Here is a 23,143-nt window from a genome sequence, read left to right as displayed (position 1 = left end):
AATCAAAATCGGAATCGATTAAGCACACGTTACTGGAACCAAGGCACTTAAGAGAGCTCTGTTGATGATTTGTAGATTAGCTCCAGCCATGTGCCATTGCCGTAGAAACGCTCCGAAAACCAACGGGAGAGGGAAACAAATGAAAGTGATGGTATGATATAAAATCATGACAGTAGCCCGTGCTATTACAACCAGTCTACATTGTGCTAGCATGTACGCTCACATTTGTGATGTGAACCTGATATACAGTGGAACCTTGGTTTTCAAATGTCCCAGAATTCCAACATCGGAGTTCGAACAAATTTTTTTTTTTTGCTACGGATTTCGAACGAAAATCCCGAACTTGAACGCCCCCGAAAAAAGCCAGAAAAACGTGCGCGGACCGATCAGCTGACCCACGACACGCTTTGTTATTGTGTATAACGCAGCCTCTGTATGCAGACGTGTCCTGTTAGCTACATTTACTGACTGTTTTTTCTTCATATTGAGGTGTAAAACCTTTCCTGTGTCCGCACTGGACCGTGGCAGAGTGTCACAGGGGAGCTGCTCGCTCTCCACACTCCAGAGCTTGGACAGGGATGAGGCAAGTCTCAGACAGAGCGTTACTTGGTTTATGACTTTGTCACAGCCAAACTGCACAGAAGCGCACATTCAGAGCTGGACACGCACCGGGCACCTCTTCACTTCTGGAGAGACGTCACTCACTCGGCAACCCCTCCCACATGCAGCGGCCACACACATAGAGGAACAGCGCACCTGCAGCAGACACTCTACATTCACTCCTACAAAAGCCTATTTGAAGGCTTGGAACGCATTATTTCTTTTTCCATTCATTGTAATGGGAAAAATCGATTCACATTTCAAACAATTCGCTTCTCAAACGGCCGTCTGGAACAGATTGTGGTCGAGAACCGAGGTACCACTGTATTTTCAAAATGGTTTGCCCACATGACAAAGGCAGTTGTCTTGACTTGGAAATAGCTTGCTGGTGAATCACTGTGACACCAGTTGGCAGTGAAGCACCAGCACTTTCATCAAGGATACACAGTTGTTGGCTGCGAATCCAGAAAGAAAGATTTAACACTGAGCGTTTTTCAGTGATGATGTTTACGACAGTTTGAATAATGAAAGCCACCTGGTCCAAGCTCGTTCTACCCGCGTTCTACTGAGCACCTTGCAGGTAGCGCTAATAACCGCTGAAGAGTTGGCCATACCGTGAATGCCCCGTCCTTGACTGTCGCAGTAAAGTGATCGTTCCACTTCTCATCTCTCCAATTAGTCTGAAAGTGTTTCGCAGCTGGGGACGTGGAGGAAAATTTATCTCTTGGGCTGTCAAAGTGTACCGATTGTTAGAGGCAGCTGAGTGCACATGGCAGGAATGGGCACACCGTGCCATGTATAATTGTCATACAAGTTCTGTACGGAGATGTGTTTGGGAGTTTCAGCGGCAGCCATGTTCCCATTAGAAGCGCAAGGATAAAGCACAAAACATGTTTGTTTTTCTCGTTTCTTTTTGATGATTATTTCGAGGCCGTTTGGTGACATTCAGCTTGTAAATTTGTCTGCTTAAACACCTGATCCACTTAGTTTTCCAAATCTGATCTGAACTCGACAAAGATTGTACCCCTTTCCTTCTTTCCTTCACAGGTTCCTTTTAATACCTGTATTTACTGTGCAAATGTTTGATCTTGAGCTGCTTCCTGTGAATGACAAAGATGCATGTTTAGAATAGAAACTTATAAACCATACAAAGTTTAAAGAAGGTCAGCCTGATATTTATCATTGTTTTGTTTTCTCTGGTGATACAATTCAGTCAAGACGCCTGTTTGATGCAGGCCCATACTGCAGTGATGAGTCATGTTCTGGCTGCGCCTCCTGTGAGCGTTCACCTGCAAGTGGAAGAATTATCCCCCATTTGCGTCCTATCCTTTCTAGGCTCATGCGGAGGACTTGAGAGAGATGTCTTTTCAAAGTGTGCACTTTTTACACAGAGTGATTATAACAGATACTGTGGAGTGGATGGTCTTCTGCCATCTGTTCTTCAGCTCAGTACCAGATGGTGATGAATGAGCAAATGGCCTTGATAGCAGCAAAGAGGAAATGCACTATGCTGCTCTAAACGTGTTATGATGATGTAATTTTTGTAGTTATTACTGAACTTGATATGCTTCAATTATGTCTCATTTTCATGTACACGGTTGATATGTAATTTATTAGGAATTCAGTCTCTTTAAAAATGGGAAAAAATATTTTTTTGTTCAGCTAACTATTGTCCAACTGTTGTGTTACTTGCTCACTTGCGCTCCTCAGAAAACAGTGTGTTGAATCCTCCTCATTGTGCATGCTGTGTGCCTCATCTGAACCACACAGCGCCTGCAATGTGGAGGCCGAGACATGCCGAGACGTCGCACACAAAACCGTCTCATCAATGTTGGATATCTCAAGGACAAATTGCACAAACAAAAAATTGTGATTCCAGCTGGTGGAGAACAAACACCGACCTTCAACGACCACAAGTTGTCCAAAGTTTTAGATGTCACTTAACAATGTGGTCAGTTAGTGGTCATTCTTTCACCTTGTCTTTCGGGCTGCCTATTACTGTACAGTACAGAAGGGGCTTCTAGTGAGCGCTCTCAGGATAATGACCTGTTCAGGTTCCGCCTACATAGACAAGATGATGTTTCTGCTGTGCTGACAAAGAAAAAAATATCATCCACCTTGGCGGCCTCAAACAGAGCAATGCGCTGTATTTAAAGGTTGAAGTTTGTTATTCATGTAAAACCAAGAAGACAGTATGACTCATTGTACCATAATGATGATCCTTTTCTGCCTCTCTGCCAGATGACATGCATTACCCTCGCATCCTTTCTCATTCAGTCGATCATCTGCAGACAATGTCTGCTGTTTTTACTTTTATTTCTCCAGTTCATTCAGCTCAGTTGGGTGCATGCTACAGTAATTAGCAGTGAGTCTGGTTATTAGCCTGTGGCTAATAGGAGAAACAAAGATTGTGGGGAAGCACAGGCGAGACCTGTAGTCCACATTTGTGTGTCTCTGTTGGGTGTGGTGCCGCCATGATGTATCCATGTTGTAGAGGGGAGGGAGAAAGTTGTTTCCACTGGCATATCATTCTTTATCCATGTAAAATGTCTCCTTTCCAGTGTGACCTGAATCCATTTTCTGTGGCCTCCGATTCTGGCATTGCACCATCCATCTGAGGGAAGACTTCAACAGTATTAATCTGATATTTTCATCCACTTATTTGGATCACTGGCAGGGCGGGAATGCAGCCAATTTCTTCAGACTTTTGTGTGGGAAACGTCAGACGTATTGGTGATATGAGATTTTGTTCTTTTCAGAATGAATGGAGTGTTCCAACACAGTTGTCACGCACAAAATCACCATTCACTCAGTGATTTTGACTTTTCCTTTACATTTTTCCACTTTTCAACTAACTGCATCAGTAAACCACCGAAATAGTTTTAGCTGATGAACAGCCATGTCGAGGACATATTTTCTCCAAGGAACCCTGTGTCTCCCCCGGAGCATTTTTTTGCAGTTGAAGGGAGTTGCTCTGAGTCTTTCTTTGCTTCGGGATAAACACTGTGACTCCCTCGTGTAGTCTAGTGACAACCGCAGTTGGGTTGCTCCAAGGGTTCCTGAGCACATTGCTGTCATGGGAACATTTCCCTTTTTACTTCTCTCTCCAGATTAGAATCTAACATCTAAGCCAAGTTTTCAACAAGTTGTTCTTAGAAACAGATGCTTTCATTAGTCAAATCTTCCTCATTTCTCGTTTCTGTTTCCAGATTTTTTGCTGACCGACATTAATCTGGTGATGTGTTACTGAAATGAAACCTATTGCCTTGACTGTGGTTCTGATGAGCAAGTGACAAGTGGGCGACTCAGTTCTAATTCCAGTTGACCATGTATTTCACAGTGACTAGAGAAACAATGACAAACAGGACGGGGACAGTTTGCCGGCGTGGACGGAGAGGACCTGCACCAAATGCATCCTCAGACCACACATGTACTGTATCTTGTATCTTGTGGCTGTTGGTTAAAGTCAACATGCATGGCTTTGGGTCAGAACACCCTTCTGGACTGGTCACAAACCTCTTCATTCCTGCACCTCCACTCAGAGTGCTGTGTTGCTGCTTCTCTAACTAGACACTAAGTCTTGCTTTTTGTTGTGGCCAGTTGAAAGTTGATTTAGTCCAACCCTCACAATCGCCTGACTCCGTTTCCACTGTAGGTGGCCCATGGGGAAATTAAATGGAGACCCCGGCAGTTTTCATGTTATGACCTGCTGTTTGAAGCTGTAAAGCACCACAAAGACGGAGCTGGCCGCACTAATCGTTCCCCTCAGACAGGGAATGTTTGGCAAAGGAAGAGGGCAGAGTGTTTTGATCCGGCGCCATAGTAAGTAGAAAGGTGAAATTTGAAGTGACAAAATCAGGAGGGAGTTTTTATTACAAATTGAGTTGGTTCTCCAAACTCAAAGGTTACACTTGCAGTCTGCCCTGGTTATATTGACGTGTGGGTTATTTATCCTCCTTTCAAACCTTCATCACATTACATTCTATCTCTTCTTCTTGCTTGAATCTTAGAGGCATTTTCTTTCAGGCTTCTCTTCAGGACTTAAAATGTAACGTATGCATATTTAAGTTTTTGTGACTTTTGTCCTCTTCTTTAGATCATGATGAATCATGATTTTCACTTCATGAAAAAACGTGATACTGAATGTAGATTTGAGCCATTAAAGGATTCCAGGGGAGTTTGACTTTAGTCTTTAGTTTTATTTTTGTCCTTTTTCCCCATGGTCTTGGCTGTTCACTTTGGAATTAAAAAAAAGAAATTCTGGCAGACTTGCTGTTCCAAAATGCCCGATTCTGTGCTTTGGGAAATTCCTTTTGGGAAGCCATTTAACAGCCAGCGGAATGTAAAACTGATGTATGAGCTGCTCCCATCAGCGATGGCAAATGTGTTAGTTAATTGAAGATTAAAACATTCACAAATCACACCTTTTTATTCCCTTCCCTATAACGGTACGTCGTCGTTCCACTGCCTTTTCCACTCGCCGTCTTTCTAGCAATGAATACTGAATCAGTCGGAGACAGACGGTGCGTGGGGTCTCCCCGTGGGAGGGATAAAACACACCCAAACTTATGCACACTTCCTCACAGGCATATGCTGGGGAAGGAAACCCTCTGTCACTCCGCACAAACACACGCATGCACCAGGGCGGTGGGGATTTTCACGGCCATACAGTCTGACAGCATAATTCTCCTTATCCGTAATCTGCAGTCACGGGTTTCTAATGGCTTCTTCAAACTCGAGTTAAACCAGTGGGGATGCCGAGAAAATGGAAAAAAGCACATGATTAAGAAAAGACGGAGGAGCGCGGCGGAGCGGAACCACCACACATTTCAATTACACAGAGGTCTTTGATCAAAATGATCATGGATGCACAAATGTATCATCCACAATCATCAGTCAGCCACTTCCATTAGATGTCTTTGTCTTTCTAGCCATCGCAGTATCTTGGCTTTCATCTCTCTGATGGTGTTTTTCAACTTCTGCTGCGTAAGCCTCAAATACCCAAAACAGCAGAATAAAGAATCACTCCCCAGCATTAACAGATAACACTGCCAAACCAGTGTTGAGCTGATTTACTTATATGCACCATAACACATGTTTATGAGGGGCTGTACAGGACAAATAATAATTCCTGACCTCTCACACTCATACATACCTGCTTTCACGCATCAATATGCATGTGGGACAATATATGTGTGTGAGAGATCAAGAATTAATTTTGTCCTGTACAGCCCCCTCATACATGTTTGCTCAGCTAAAAGACATGCAAAGCTGTTTAGTTTGCCTCTTTCACAGGGCACAGTGTTGTGTATGCCCCAGCTACTTCTTTTTCTGTAATTGACATGGAATTTTTGGCTTTCGACTACATGTTTCCTGGGATTGGGAACGTCAATTAAAGAATTTGTAATGTGCCATCAAGCCACTTACTATTTGCTAGTGATGGGCTGATGAGGCTTCATGAAACAGTGTCCACCTTTTCCGAGCTGCTGTCGGCTTCATTGAAATTGGTTCTTGAAATCCAGAGATTTCAGAGCAGAAATGAGGACACTGACGCATGAAGCCTTGTTTGCCCGTTTCATTAAACTTCAAATTAACCAAAACTGTGTGCTGATAAATAAACAAATAAATGTCTACATTTTCAGCCAAGTGTATAAATTTAGAAATGCGTCAGGGCTTCATACTGAGACTGACCTCAAGTATGTTTTACATTCAATTCAGAAAACGGCACCTACACTTTAAATAGCTCACATAAGAGCAAGAGGAAACTATGGAGCTTCTTTCTTAGTTCATTTTAAGTCCCATTGGCCACACAAATATTGTTGAATGCCAAAACATATGTGATGTAGTAATGGCAGGGGGTGTAATGGAGAGGAAAATGTCGGTTTTGTATTGCCACTCTCGGCTGAGAAGAGATGAGGCGATAAGGTCTTGCAGACAGAAGTTTTATTTCTTCTTATTTGCTAGGTATACAAATGTGCCAGTGAGAATATATGGCAGGAAGGCAAACAGTGTCCCTAGCTGGTGGAGGTGATAAGGCAGGTCAGCAAGTAAAGAATGATTTATTCCTCGAAATGATTTTCTTTATGGCTGTTATTTACAGCTATGATTCCACGATGAAGCTTGTCTTCCACTCAAAGGATGAGTCACAGCTTTTCGTAATTTTCGCATTCCAGGCTGTGAAGGTGACACGGGGCGAGATGCAGCGATAAACATGCCAGACCGATTGTGCAGCAGAAAAGAATGGCAAACCAAACTTGGAGGACGACTTTTGGCAATGGAGCTGAGAGGGAGTGGATGGAACAAATGGAGGGAGGGTTGACTGGCGAAAGATTTACGAGAAGCAGGAGATTAAGCGCAGAAAAATGGAAAACCAGGAATTAAACACCGCCAGGCGGAGCAGAGGAGAGAGATTTAGGGGTGTCAGCTGTAGAGGAAAGTGACACGTAAATAAGAAAGGGATTAAGAGTTGAAAGAGTGAGGTGCTGCTGACGACCAGGCGGGGTGATTTACTTTGGTTTTTTGGGCAGGAACGTCTAAGACAAATACGTACAGATGTTGCCTGTGGTTTTACAATTTTCCCTCTGCCAAATTTAGCAGATGGAGGTATAGAATGGCACAGACAGTAAAGAGTAGGAGAACAGAAAATGAATGGATGAATGGCTGACATTCACGTCCTACTGGTAGACAGCTACCAGTAGGACGGTCCAAATTAATGTTCTTGTGAAATACCAAACGGCTAATCTCTTGCTAAAGACAACTTTTCTTTGACTTTTTTTTAAAGATTAATGGTTTGCATGACCTTTCATGTCTTCTTCCTTTTCTTTTTCTTATGGAATTTCCTGGACGTGGTTACCACAGCTTGTCAGTCCCCCTTCACCTATGCAACCGCCCTCTTCATATATTCTGTTATAACATGCATTTTATAATTCCACATTGGGCGTATTATTTTCTTGTTTGATATGGATTTTCACTGATGCAGCCGAATACCGATACCAGTATCGCTACTCGTTCAGTCACTGACTTATTTCGCTGTACTGGTACTAGTACTCGCTGGTGACAGCACCCAATAGTGTTCCCTTGTTGCCCTTGCCTTTTCTCATGTGACAAATATACTCCTCAACTCGCATCACGGTGACGGGGCTAGATTTGCTTGTAATCTGCAACGGTTCTATTTTTCCTGTCTTTCTGACATGAAATCAGCCCGTGAAAGGTGATGTGAATAGGATGCTATTCACATTTCTCTCTGAAAGAGAGATCCATCAGTGCATCTGCACGGATGAGATTGCAGACGTACCGTCTCAGATCAGCTGATTTCTCACCTGCTCCAGCTCTGATGCGAGAGACGCACCACAGATACGTGAACGTGCCTAATTCAAGAAAACACTCAATAAGTTAGTTTGCCATCCGATGATGTTATTTATTATAAGCTTTTCTACCGCGTGCTAACCTGCGGTTACATTATGGTGCTGCTACTTCCTTCCATTATGGTGCTTCAACTATCACAACCCCTACGATAATCGAGCAAACAGTATATACGCACACCAGTAGGCAGTAACAGGACATACAGTAGATTGGCCAGGCTAAACCTCACATGTTCAGAGTGAAATCTGTGGCAATGGTGTTATGTTCGTCCATGACACCACTGCTGACAAAAAACATAATTAAAAATGGTTGTTATGATTCGATAAAGTACTTGTATCGGTACTCTGTATCGACAAGTACTGAATTGTGTGCAATACTGTATGAACAAGCAAACATCACACTGCATCACATTCACGAACCTTAGTGGTTGTTTTGCTCTTTGTCTTTTGCCCAGTGCTTCCAATTCTATCTTGTTCTCTGGCTCTCCTTGCTACATCTCTGACTTATAATATTTGGTGGTGTGTAAATACTGATGACCGTAAACAAGATCGCAGTGATTCTCCTAGCAATTTCATCCACAATTCAACCAAGCACGAGAGGAGGTGCTGGATGTATATTTTACCCCTCTGAGCCAGGTCTGTGAAAGACTTCAGTGCACTAGACTTGATTTATGTCTGTCCACTGTGCGTGCAGGAGAGGAGATGACTGAGGCGGGTGAAGGAGAGGAGAGATGCCTGGCCTGCCCAGCGCCTGGATGATTGTTTTGCAGAATCAATACTTTGTCTCATAACTTTTGATTGTGTGCATTCTTTCTGTTGCAGTCCATTTCTCTCTTGTTTTTGTCTGATTATTGAACAGAGTACTCCTTAAAACATTTCAATCATATTTGACTGAGTTTATCAGTTATGTTAAGGAGCATCATTTCAGGCGCTTGCAATACTTTAGCCTTTGGGGAACGTGCGAAAATCCATTGGGTTGAGAGGCTTCATGAAACAGTGTCCACATTTCTGGCGCTCACTAGATGGCACTCTGCTCTAAAATCGATGGCTTTGAACAACCTATTGTTTGAAACCTCACAACATTTTTAAACTGAGATTGCCACCTACCTGCCCCTAAAAATGAGCAAACTGAAGTAACTGAAAGGTCCATCACAGATTAATCTGGTCAAAGCCCGAATGGTTTACTTGCACAGCACAACACTGGGCTTCATTCGCTGGAGCCAATTACCCATTGTTCACTCTGGATTTTAATGGCGCAATAATGGGCTTGGAGGCGGGCGGGAAGAGATGCAAGGGATGATGGCAAAGAGGAGCCGGAGACAGAAGAGGAGAGACAGGAATATTAATGGAATGTCTGTCACACTTGAGCTGCATGCCAATCTGAACTCCAATGGAGTTCTCGCGCGTGTCTTTGAGCACAGGTCTGCAGCAAGTCTTCTATGTTTGGAAATATATTTTTGTTCAAATCTATTTTAAAACGATATAGAGTATCATTTCAGGAGTCACAAGCGCTTCTGGATTTTACCTTTTTTTTATTTTAGCTCTGAACATATGTAGCTCACCAGGACACTTTCCAGGGAACCCAGGGGACACCCTGGAAAGGTTGACAGCCACTAGCTGGGACCGCACAGACAGGAGGTCGCTCACTAACATAGAAAGTAATCTTCATGAAATACTGGGATGCCTTTTTCAGTGGCTTTGTCTCTTGGAACCAGTCACATTGACATCGAACCCACGGATGTCTCCAGCTGAATGAGTCGAAGGGTGATATATGGAGAGTGGGGGTGACTGTCTCCCAGTGGAGTTATTGTTTTACACGTCACATTAACGCTGCTTTGTCTAACACGGTGCCTCTTTTTTTAATAGCCTTGCCTTGACATCACCTTTCAGACCATATTCTCTAGAGTGACACACGTGTTCATGTAAAATGCCATTTGCACAGCACAAAGGCAGCTGCAATTAAACGATTCAACACAGCTCAGCGTCACTGGTAAACACTTCTTATTCTTCATTTAGCCGCAACAAGTACAATTACTAGCCACATAATGAGGCACCTTGGTGTGTCTTGGCAAAAACATGTCATTAAGATTCACTCCTCTGATTGCTCTATTCTTTTCTTCTTCTTCTTTTTTTTCTGGTGCACTGCTATGAGCTCTCTTTCAGGAGAAAAAGTCAGAGAGGCTAGATTGAGACAGTTTGGACATGTACAGAGGAGAGATAGCCAGTACATTGGTAGGAAGATGTTGAGGTTGGAACTGCCAGGCAGAAGGTGGAGAGGAGATTTATGGATGTGGCGATGGAGGACATGAGGTTTGTAGGTTTGAGAGAAGAGGAAGCAGAGGACAGGGTGAGATGGAGCAGGATGATGATCCTCTGTGGCCCCCCCTGAAGAGAGAAGCCAAAAGGAAAAGAAGAAGACTGCTATGAGCTCTCTTTCTGAATAAAAGATCAGTGTTTGGCTCTGAACATTCACCCAACTATATCGTCAACTCTTCCTTAAAGGTTCACAACTCTTGAGACAGTGATTTGTATCACCCCTAACATGATAGATGTAGGAAGGAATGCCTTTAGTGACACCACTGCGACATAAGAATCGTTTATCTTTTTGAACGTGTGGAGAGTAACTGAGCCCCACAGGGATTGAGGGGTGGTTTGTTTAGTCATAAAAATGATCATCTTGACAGTTGCTGACCTTTTGCAGCGTGTTCCAACAAATGAGCCATGTTGAGTTGGGATGTTTAAGCAATAAGGAACATCAGACCTTTGTACAGCGATGCATCAAAGTCAAGGAGCTGTGTATAACCACGTAGATTTCAAAATGCAAACATATAGTATGCTAGTTGTTTAATTTGAAGATGCCCTGTTGGATGCAACTTTTTCAAATACTGCTGAGAAAAGAAATTACCTTTCATCCTCATCTATTTCGTTACCTCAGTGGGGACCACCATGGCTGACCTGCGCGGAAGTTCGGGTTGACGTTCTGTGACTTGGTGGGTTCTGGCACCGGTGGAAGATGTCTACCATCGTAGCAACAGAAACTCTTTGACATGTTAAAGGAAGGCAGAATGTGGAAAATGTGAATCAGAACATGACAATGGATTTTAAAGGCTTCAAAATATTTTTTGAAATACTATACATTGCATATAATTAAGGGGTTCATGTAGTTGTGCTAAAGCTTTTGGTTTGAACCAAATCATCTGAGATGATGGACTTAAGAAGGGGCTGCTCTGATCAAGATTTTTGCTCACCACCGATCACCGATACAGATCACATGGATTGACTATGAATTTGTGATCAAAACGATGAGACCATCTGTGTACATGATGTGGAAAAATGAACCATTAAATACTTTTTAGTGAAGACACGTTTTTATATACTTCTTAAAGGAGGAAAATTTTAGAAAAAACATGCAGAATTAAGCAATTTTGAATTCAATTCAGTTTGGTGAATCTGTACTTTGCTATGTCCGTAACGTACTAGTAGCTAGTAGTGGGACTCCGAGACAGTGAGCACTGCATTTATGAAAGTTTCCACTCTGGACGTTTTCAAAAGTTACAGATTCAGGTGTCTAACGAACGCTGAACCCATTTCCAAAATGGTAACAAATTTGGACGGCGTTCCAAATGTCATGCTTGGACCAGCAGATGTTGGTACTGTAAGCTTCACTTACAGGCTGCTGCTGAGGAATTAGTGGTCTTTCATGAGCGTGGAAAACTCTCCGTTCTCGGGCAAGTGCTAGTGCTTTAAAAGGCACATTATTTTTGGAGAGTCGAAGCCTTTTAATGTGCTTTTATTTCAACAGCATTGTCCCAAGCATGTGCTGCAGGATACAAACTTCACATGACAGATTGAAAGAACCCCCACAGCAGACATGCTGCTGTGAGCAGGGATTAGGGAGGAGTGGAGGCATCGCAACCTGCTGGGTTTCATCACAGCACCGGCTGTCACATGTGATCGGCAATGACAGTTAGTGATCAGTGAATGCCGATCAAACAGGGCATCCCTACTTTAAACCAATGGGAAATCAAACTAATTCAGGTAAGGAGAACTGCCAGTAGCTGCGACTGTAACTGGTTAAACCCAATTGATATCCCTGATGAAACAGAGGGTTTCAGAAAATACCATTCAAGTGTATTATATGCATACCGCTCTAAATTTGACACACTCAAAAACATTGATAAATACATTTAAATGAATAATAATAATAAAAGTTCCAACCTGCCAAACTGCTCCTTGTTCTAAAAAAACAATGCAATATCGAGGACTCATCACAACTGGTTGGTGATGAGTCTTATTTACACACTCCTTGGAAGTATCAGCTGACTATTTTTCGAACTGTATGTGCATATCAATTTTACTTTAAGTTAGTCGGCAGCAGGCTAAGGATGGGCTTGGCTGAGGTGAGAAGGTCATGATGGTTGCTAAACCCAGTCGATATAATTGCTCTCACTTGAAGGAGAGAGCAGTCAGTCAATAATTAAGCCTGTACAACGATCGCAATAAGTGCTTCGACGGATATTTACGTGGGTATGAAATCAGTACTTGCCTTGCTCATTCTTTGCGTTCTGCTTTTAACCATCACTAAGTATTTTCATGTCCAACAATTTGCCAAATGAAATGAATAAATGAAAACCTGATACATTTATCTCGTATATCGAAGCAGTTTGGTTGGTATTGATCTGTGGTTGTGGCTGCTAATATTTTCCCTCTCATTTTCTGGGCGCATGAGTGCGTGTACTCTGCGTGGGGGATGCTGCATAAAAGGCCATTACGTATGGATATAAAATTGATTTAGCGTTTATCACCTTAAGTCTTTAAAAAGATGAGTCATCTGCAAAGAGAGCCAGCACTCAATGCTCAGCTACTTCACTGCAAAATAATATTTTCACTTTTGTTTGGTGTTTCAATGTTGTGTGCCTGCCACCCAAGTGATATTGGCAGCATCTGTTTTCCTGCCCACTCCTTTTCCTCTTGCCTTTCAGCCCAGGGATACAATCTATCCCACATCCCACCTGATGCAGAATCCACCAAACTCTCTGCTCTTACCTCGCTGTATCATCGACCGTCTACTTCTGCCTCTGTACTTTTCTCAGGCAATTATTTGTGTCCTCTTTCAGACCGTCCACAGTTTTTGTGGAAGCATGGACTCTTCTGATGCAAACAAAAACTATATATTTTCAGTGTTTTGGGAAAGAGGTCAGAGCAAATGGGTTCTCGAGTAAGCTCGAAGAGTGATCTCCAGATCTCCTTGATCTCCAGATTTTACTGTGGAAAGTACGTAAGTAAGAACGATGGATTGCAGCGCTTCGAGTGATCGTGCATTTCACTCACAGGACCAACTTGAAGTTGTGATGAGAGCTCTTCCGTGCCCCCCACACTCGTCCTAACTTGTCCCCTCCTTTTGGAACGTCACATGGAGGGGATACATTTTACTCCACTGAAGCACCTGTCCTTCAACAACACACTCCAGCGACTATCTTCAAGAGACTCAAGAGACCTTTGTTGACGCAGAAATCATTCATTAGGCTTTGAAGCACATGTTCCACTTTCAGCAGCATATTCTGACATTGTGGGTACCTCGTTGCATAAAAGACAGACAGAGGTTTGAGTTCAGGTGATCCATATAGAATTGCTTTCCTTTCTTTATGGATATCATTTTGTCTTGTCTGGCAAATACTCTAAAGCACTATATATATATATATATATATATATATATATATATATATATATATATATATATATATATATATATATATAAAACATCCGACTTACGACCGGGATCGGTTCCGACAAACCGGTTGTAAGTCATACTGGACGTAAGCCGAATTCCATTCAAAATAGCCGACGCAAGGTACCACTGTGGTGGTAGATCCCTGTGTGAGAGTGAGATGCTGGGATACTGTGCTGCCGTAACTGTTGTATGCGGTGCCAGCTGTCTGCCATAATTGTACGTGTTGCCAGGCTGCTACGTGCTGCGGTGCCAGACATTGAATAAAATGGAAACTCTCATGATTTGATTCGATTCTGATTTTGGGGCCACAATTCGACGATTCGATGAAGGTTAAAACTCCTTCATGAATGCACATTATCCACTGGCAAGTGAATAAAATATCTTCAGAGGTGTATAAATGTCTGCTGATGAGTTGATTCTGGTTTGGTGCAACATCAAATGAAAGCAATGATCAGTACATATCAGCCAATCAGGGCGCGTCATTTTGAAGACTGCGTAGTTGGACAGACATATACTTTGCAAACAACCCGATGACAGACATCACATTTTGCAGATATACATGTTATTTCATTTGGAAAAAACCTATCTACTGGACGTGACAGCTTCATTCCGTGGCAGGTCAGACACATTTGGGAAGCAGACAGGCTTGGTACCTACGACAGGAATGGGGGTGACAGTTCTGTGTCAGTGGTCTCCTAGTGACACCTCACAATACGAGCTGTGTTGCCAAAGCGCTTGATCTAAGTTTTGCAATGCTTGCACACTTTGTGCCTCGTGTCCAGCTCGGTGTTTCCACGTGTTTGGTGAAACCCAAAGTGAGGCCACACTCAAGCTTTTATCAAAGATGCCACAGGTTGGGGCGGCTGTTCTGCCTCCAGCACAACACAGGACACAAAAGTCTCTTGTAAATAGTGAAAATGCATCTGAAAATAAGTGAGACCTTGGGAGTTTTGTCAATCATGCCCCTTTCACACTGGAATTGCACGAGATTGTTTATATATTTATTTATTTTCAAGGCAGTTTGAGCTGCCTTCAAGCAACATTTGGACTTGTTTACACTGCCAAAAACTCATGTTCTCATTCTGTTGAGATGAAGCCTGGCAGTGTTCTATTGGTCCTTTTCCGAGTGTGCTCTAATCATGTAGTGAACGTGTATACATTGTGTTGACAGGAGAGCCCATACACATGCTAGTAAAATGATCATTACAATGGATCTTGGTGCAGTTTGTTATTGCTGGGTGTGTTGTGGACTCCCTATGTTTGTACGACACCTATTTTGAAGATCGATACAGCACACACAAGCTGGACTTTTCCTGCAGTATCAAACTGACTTTTGTGATGTTTCTGAATCTGACCCTACACATTAAGAAGAAAGAGAGATAAATACAGTATGAAGGTAAAATGGGTGCAAAATGGAATTGTTGTCAAATAGGGAGATGCCGATAAAGTATGCGTAACTATACATTTGAAGTCAGAGTTCTTCTCCGCGGTCTGCGGAACAAAACATTGTGATTGTCTAGAGCAATCACAATGTTTTGTGATTCTGATTATAGAATCACAAAACATTCTGATTCTGATTATACACATCCAAGGTGATGTGTATAATCACCTTGGATGTGTATAATCTGATTATACACATCATAAGTTCCTGAAAGCCATACAGTCTCATAAAATATGCATCTTATATATTTGCATAATACATGCAACCTTAACCTGAACTCTTCTGCATTCTATAATTAAATAATGTCACCTGTAAATCATTTACAGATCATTTTAATGTGAAACCAACAGATGCCTGACGTGACAAAATAAGTGTGTTGCCTCGGAACTTTGCAGAGATCCAGACAGTGCTGTTTGGGAGCGATTGGAAAGAGGAAACTAAGTACGCTTCCCAGCTGAGTCTCAAAGTGCTCATGGTTTTAAATGGCCTCAATCAGGCTCATTGACTGCTTTCAATCCCAAAAGGAACATGTCTAACTTTGACTGCAGCAGGAGAGGAAATTAGCTCATCTGCAAACTTTATTTGGCTGCACTCACTCTGCTAGCCAGACACTTTCCCAGCACAAGCCAAAGTTCTTTATCACCGACTTCAAACGGAAAAGCCAGCCACCTTTCATCTGTGGACAATGGTCCGTCATCCGTGTGACTCCACACAGACTCATTGAACTGGCCTACATTTACTACACAGACCATTCACGAGCAGGACATCAGTAAACATTACAAAACAAAATAATAATAGTTATCAATTCACAATCAATTCCCTTAGGGAAGTGTCTGCCCAGTCCTCCTCACTCTGCTCAGTGCCAGACTGCACTGCTTGCCATGGTCAAACATTCCGTATCGGCTTCCTGCCTGACTTTTGATCCTGATCTTCACCACCTGTCTTGCTTGCGTTTTCCTTTTGCCCCCTGGACAGACTGGCCTCCTGCCCCCTGTATTGGATGTGTCTTCTCCTCCATGGAACCACCTTGCATTTTAAGGCAGTTTCCACTAAATGACTGATATCTTTATTGAGTCTTTCAGCATTGTATTTGTGATGCATTTAGGTTCACTTGAAGATCCAGTTAATTTGTGTTGCTTACACTTCCAGAGATGCAATGAAATCAACAGTGGCAGCTAAAATCTCTTCTCCATTCTGTCTGAAAAAAACCTGCCAAGAAAAAAATGTAGCAAAGTCAGTTGAGTGAAAGGTTTGTTTGTTTATTGCTTCACAAAATTCCCCGCCAAATTTGGGTCCTGTTACAGGGGACACATCACCAGGGATGGTCCAGCTCCGGTTGTTGGTCGAGTGCAAGCTGCGTCACTTCCCTACTATCAACTCATGTATTTGGCTTTTTTTTGTCTCCATTATTCCTTCTTTAGTCTTCCAATTCAGCCTGAAAAATGTTGCAGAACACGATTCATTAACCTTGTCATTATTCCCAGAGTGTAAAACAAAACAGCCACAGATGATGTGTGTTCATTTTCACACATGAATACTTCAGTCAGACATAATGCACACTTCGAGATTGTGACAAAACTTTTTCCGTTGACGTGTATATGGCATTTGTGTCAATCTCAAGATCCCAGATCTGAGGTCCTGATGGTCTGCGCCCGATACGTTCTTGAAATGCTCACGCTTGAAATGAAATTCTTAGCTGCAAAGCTAAGCTTGTAGCTAAGACACCTAGCATCCCGTGACACGTCAGTGTTTCCGCTGAAGCAAGTACTTGACAGGTTAACAACAAGCACAGATTAAAAATCAATAATGAATTACTTAACATTCTGGAGAAGAACAATATGTCGATGGAAGGTAATAGCATGTGTATTTGGGATTCTAGATGAATTTATGTTGTTGCAGAGAAACCTGATCACACAGTGGTTATAGCATCGATTCAGAGGTGCTTTCAGTTTGGCGCCTTGAGCGAACCATTAGTTCAGTGCTGCGTGGCGTTGAGAGCGTTGCTGAAGATGTCTGCGCTGCTGTTTCACACTTATTGCTCAGCACCAGTTAACCGAGAAGACAAACCTTTCTCAAATCTATGAGCTAGTTGTTTGGCATCTGTGAAAAACTAAGGGAGGCCCTGAATTTATTTGTGAATTGCAGTCCTTCAACTCAAAGGCATCAATCCCTCACTGACTTGTCACGAAAAACTCCAGTCATTGATAAAAGAAATGAGTCAGTGGGGAAATAGATGGGAGGAGGGCATTCTATTTTTCTGTATTTTTTTTTTATTTAAGTTTTGTTATTATATCATCCAGGGACACATTGAGTGTCACAACACCTAAGCACTATGCACCCATTGCTTCATCTCACTAGTGCTGAAGTTAAGACCATGTCAGGACCAGAGCATGCACAGACCAACCTCAATACTGAAGTGCAAGTCTATTAGTAGTCATATCTACTCACATATTTATTTACTACCGCAAAAGAAATGACATTTTTTCCACGATAAATGAATAATTTAAATACTTTCATATTTTAATTACTGCACTGCAATTCTTCTCTTCCAGACGACCACCAACTGGCACACCCACTGAAGCAGACATGCACGCAATAGGAAGGAGACAGATTCTGACCACAATATCTTTTGGCCATGGTGAGTAGTACTTCCTCATCCACTTAAGGATTTAACTCAACGCAAGGCAAAACGTTCTCCTTCAGATGACGGGGTTATGAGTGTCAGCTTTTGAGGTTAAACACCCGTAAGTCGTTTCCCCACTACACCAAGTCCCTTGAATTGGTCAGTTCATGGCTCAGATCCTTGAAGAGAATGTTTTCTTTCGGTATGTTTACGCCAACCTTGCACCGTGGCAACACCTGTCCCTGAGCATCAGATGCACACACATTCTCCACCTTGAGTCAAGTGTTGACCTGGCCTTCTTGTTGTCTGAAATTTAAGTCACGTCCCAAACATCCTCCTCTTCGGCCTTCATTATATTTGCCCCTTACACCAACTCCTACGTACAGTTACAGGTGTCTGTAGTGGAGGAAAGGTGCTCAACGTTGAGTTGCTATATAAACACAATTGCATTTATCCCATGCAAATATACCTTATTTAGGAGATGCTTTTGTCCAAAGCAAACGCTATTTCTCCAATGAGGTATTGCATATAAAGTTAGGTAATTTCCCTCTGTTTAGAATGAAAATTTAAAAAGCCAGCTGTGTTTTCTCTCCTGAATCACTCCCCATCAAAGTGATATCCTATTTCCCAGCCTCGTAGCGGTTCAATACATCAGTTTTATGGACTCCAGCGCATTAACCAGATTGGATAAAATGTATTTCCAACTCGTCGGACTACAATCAATGTGTATGTGTGTGTGTGTGTGTGTTTAGGGTGAGAGGCCGGGGAAAGCATTATGGCAATGAGATGTCCCCACAGGGATAAAGACACAACAGTGCATGTGCTTGTGTGAGTGCGTGTGTGTGCTTCCGTCCTTATATAGCTGTACCTGTGAGGACCAGTTCTTGGAAACACACCTCTTTGTGGAGAACGTTTGCTATTTGTGAGGACCTTTTGCTGATCACCACGGGGTTAAGTCACAATTTGAGGATTAAAAACTTCAAAATAACTGGGTCATTAAAGTTGAATTTAATTTGATTCAGAGTCCTGGTTAAGGTCAACCATTTGTTTTAAATGGTTGGTGTGTGTTATCTGATTCCATATTTGTAATACGTAATGTCACATGATTATACTTTTGAATCTTGTAATACTGATGGAGCAAAATGAAGTTACATTTAACATACTTTTGTCTCCTGTCCTGTATGAAATGATGTAGACTAGGATTAAATAAATAAATGATAAGAATATTAGCCACATATTAGCCTGTTATTACTCATTCTAAAGTACTGATTTGCGTCTTGTTTAGCCCTGGAATGATTGGCAGAAGTACAACAGTAAATAAGCATGTAAGTTTATGTATAGTTTATTAATAGCTAATGTGTGTTCCCCAATCTGAAAGTGTTTTCAATGTGCTCTCTGAAGGAATTTAGTTGCACACCCCTGCATTAAACTGACAACTCCTGACATGGTGAAAGTATATCTGCCGTCACTGGTTTGGTCTTGCAAAAGTGTGAGAGTAAAAACATTACTTCTATGTCCTCTCCCATTTTCTTCGTCTTCTTTTGTGGATGTTTTCCAATGCACCTCCAATGGTGCGCAGAAATGTGAGTTCCCATCTGGAAAACAAGTATTTTTCGACCTCACTTTATTTTTCCACCTTGGTGGCTTCCACTTGAATCTCTAGTAACTGCCTGTCCACACGTCGGTTGTTTATCTCTGCACTTATCTCCTTGGCTTGAGTGGAGACACCCAGGTTCCTCTGGAGCTGCTGAAACCGTGGCGTTCCATTGAGTGAACCTGTAGAATTTGAAGCCGGAGCTTCATTATAAAGTGAATTAAAATGCGCCCCCCATGATTAAAGCCCATCACGGTGGCGTGGAAGACGGATAATGAACAGCCATGGTTTCATCGACAGCCATTTCAGACTTGGCACTTGAGTCAGTTCGATCCTTATCCGGGACTGGTCTGCCAGCCGTCTCCCGCTCACTAACTCTCTGCTGATGATGAGACATGATGTACTGCATCCATCTGGCTTTGATGACTTTGCCTGTATCGATTCCCACTGCACGCGCACGCAAACACACACGCGCTGGAAGCGAGCGTGTTCTCTCTCAGGGCAGAGGAGAGAAAGGTCACGTCTCTCTAGTTAATTAGTCTCATTTTGGCTGCAGGTCTATTGCGGCTTTCCTTTATGCATTCTTGCTCACTGCCTTCGTAGCCCAGATGCCTCTTTATTTTTTCCTCCCAACACTATCTCTTGATTCCTTTTTTTTTGTTTCGCAGCTTTCAATCTAATTGGAAAATGATCTCATATTAAGGGAGCTTGAGATGACTCACGTCTCTCCATTTCATCTATAGACTCAAAGCACAGTGTCTTTTTTCAAATGTAAGGACTGATGACGGACGTCCACCACTTTTGCTTTGCTCATGCTGCGAACAGCACATGTACAAGTGAGAAGGGCCTTCATGCGTCATGTAAATATTTGGAGTGTTTCTATGTAAGTAGAATCATTTATTGTGATGATGCATGTTGTAATTATTATTATTGTTATGCATCAGTAAAAACATTTTTGACAGTGAGATTTTTTTTCTTTAGCGTTCGCTCTTGAGGTGAGATTACTTCATGCCCGTGCAGCTAAAATAGGTTCATTATTAAAGGAATGAGATGAAGAAAATGAATGAATCAATCTTCATATAACTCCCACGGCGTCCTATTGAAATATTTTTATGCTGTTCAAAGCGGGGCCTTGATTTAATAATCACTGCAGCCACAAAAGAAACTTTATAAAGAAATGAGGCTTTAATCTTGAGTCAGCTATTATTTGAAATTGAAAGCGTTCAGAGGAGGTTGTGTTTGTAGAGAGCCAGAAGTAGACCCACTTTGATTTGAGTTGCGTTGTAGATTTACTGAAACAAATAAAGATAATGACTGCAACGTTACAGATTATTAACTCGGACTATCCGAAGTAGAAAGGGACGAGGAAGACAACCATTGAGATGGGCGGCAATATAAAGAGGATTGTCGTGACAGGGAGGAGGGTTCGCTGTGGGAACACATGAAAAGTAAACGTGTTTTATTTTCACTTTGGAGATATCTAACTGCCACCTTCTTTATGTGGTTATCATTTAACCTTTGCTTCTACATTGACTTTGAATATAGCAATGCAGATTTTTTCTGTTTTTTTTTTAAATGTAATTTCTTCAGCATCCACAGCATCGAGTGTATGAGTATTCTAAGTTGTTTTCCATTGTCTCTGATAATGACTATAATCAACGGGAGTTCATTCTCCTTTCTTTCCTTCTTTCTCCTCGTCCCCACTCACCACAGTCATCTCAACTAAGGTGGCTCTGTTCTAAGCATCCATCTTGTGTGATTCTTCTTGTGACAATGCTCCCACAGAAGAGTGGAAGCCATAAGAACGGCAAATGCATTATGTTTTTTGTGAATAAGACTGCAGAGATCCGCTGAAAATAGAAGGAAAAGACATCGAGTACTACACTGTTTAGGAGGGACCATCTTTTTGACAGTATCCATGCTGATGATGATGATGATAACAGCCCTTCGGGAGATGCTTGATGGACACGAGTGCTTCAGTTCTACCGCACAAAAGTACAATGAATACTCCAAAATAATTGTTCTCACTCACTGGTGAATAATAAAACACAAAATAAAATGTATCCTAAAACAGTTCGGAAGTATGGCCACCTGATTGGTCCAGCAAGTCATGAGGTTTCCATTAGCGATGGATGATGAGGCTTCATGAAACAGTGCCCTTGTTTCCTGTGGCCACTAGATGGCACTCTCTGCTCTAAAATATTTGGATTATAGTAACCATTCCATATGAAACCTCACATATTTTTTCGATCAAGAGCACCACTGAGCTGAGAAAATGAGGACACTGTTTCATGAAGCCTTATGAGACCAACAGTAGTTTCAATCAAAGTGAAATCCCAGATTTCACTTTCAATGGTTTTAAATTTCATTTGCCATTATATTTTTCAGTGGTGTTGCGTTTTCCAGAATTCATTGTTTCATGTCGACTGCAGTTTCTTTGCAAAAAAAAAACACTGTCAAATGAAATATAGATGCACCACTTTTTGCCAACCCAAAATTTCCCAGCACTAACTGAGTTGACTTTCATTCCTCTCACTGAGGTGTAAATGCAGACAAGGCCTTGTCTAAGGGCAGCAAAAGTTCATATTGCTAATTAATTTGAATCATGCAGCACTGCGATCCTGCAATTTCGCCAAAATAAAAGCAGGCAATGGTATAAATAGTGTGGATGACCGCGGGATACACAGATGACTATTCATGATCGTGTGCCCGCGAGCTGCTCGCACCCACATTAGCTTTCCTTACAGCCACTCTGTTGGTGAGCAGACGGCAGATGTGTCCCCACATGCTGCATGAGTTGTGAGTTCTTTGATAGATTGCTTGTGGATCAAACACTTGGATTTGGTTTCGATGAACAAAGCAAACTAATTCGTACTTTATTCCAATTGAAAGTTGCATGACTCTTGTTAATGTGATCTTGGTGGGCCATAAAGACGAAATGATGTTTTCTTGAGTTCATCTCAGTAAAACACAGCTCAGTTCATGTTTGGGCTCAGACACAGTCACTGGACATGAGAACACATTTCTTAGAAATGTAGCAAATGAAGCATATTTTGGACCACCTCCATGTTACTGGTGCTGCACAACACTGTGTGAGCTCAAATCTTGTAATATTAGAAGGAAACCCAGCCTGCATGGGGCCTGTTTGACATCCATAAGTTCAACCAATAGCCATGTACCCTCAGGCTGGTTTCATTATGGTATGCAAATGTACTGCTAATGACATAGAAAAAAATATGACGGGCTTTGTAATTACAATTTACTTACAGTGCTAACATACTCTCCATTGTCCCTCTTGTACAGTATGGTGCTCAGAAGCAAGGGTTTCAGTCTTTATATGCTCAACTTATAGAGCAGGGTTTGGGAACCTATGGCTCTTTGCACCCTGTCACTGCCTGATCTGTTCCGTCTGCCCGATGTGGTCTGGAAATTCCATCGCTGCAACCGAAAATTGGTACCACGCTGCTCAACTTAGCCAAACCTGATGTGGAGCCGAAGATAACTACATGTGCGAGTGTCACGTTATCTTGTACGCACAAGTGCTTCTCGTATAATACTGTCAGCATGCTGCCACAGTCGAGTCTGTCGCTGCCTGATCTGGTGCGTCGCCACATAAACCTTGTTCAGTGAAAGTGTATAAAGGGGCAGAAGAGCTCACCCCTGCTCCTTTTAAATCAATGCGCAATAAATGTAGGGATTAACCGGTTTATCCACAGAGTTTGGCTGCTATCAATCTTACATAAATCACCATATCATGCGTCGTCACTCTCAACAACAAGCTCAGTTACGGTGA

At 42.2% G+C, this 23,143-nt stretch overlaps 1 protein-coding gene across 4 annotated transcripts in view; it reads left to right on the top strand.

The window, feature by feature from the left end:
* The window catches only part of htr2cl1 (5-hydroxytryptamine (serotonin) receptor 2C, G protein-coupled-like 1), a 114,864-nt gene that overhangs the window by 31,713 nt on the left and 60,008 nt on the right, over positions 1-23,143 (top strand). For all 4 annotated transcript variants that reach the window (XM_053860931.1, XM_053860932.1, XM_053860934.1 and 1 more), the window contains exon 2: positions 17,686-17,771. The gene's annotated coding sequence lies outside the window, so the exon portion shown is untranslated. The remainder of the gene's footprint in view (positions 1-17,685; positions 17,772-23,143) is intronic.

The sequence above is a fragment of the Synchiropus splendidus genome, chromosome 3 (genome assembly GCF_027744825.2).
Source record: "Synchiropus splendidus isolate RoL2022-P1 chromosome 3, RoL_Sspl_1.0, whole genome shotgun sequence".
In the NCBI taxonomy this organism is placed as follows: Eukaryota; Metazoa; Chordata; class Actinopteri; order Syngnathiformes; family Callionymidae; genus Synchiropus; species Synchiropus splendidus.
Note: the sequence above shows the minus strand (reverse complement) of the source record. Positions and strands in the feature narration are given on the sequence as shown.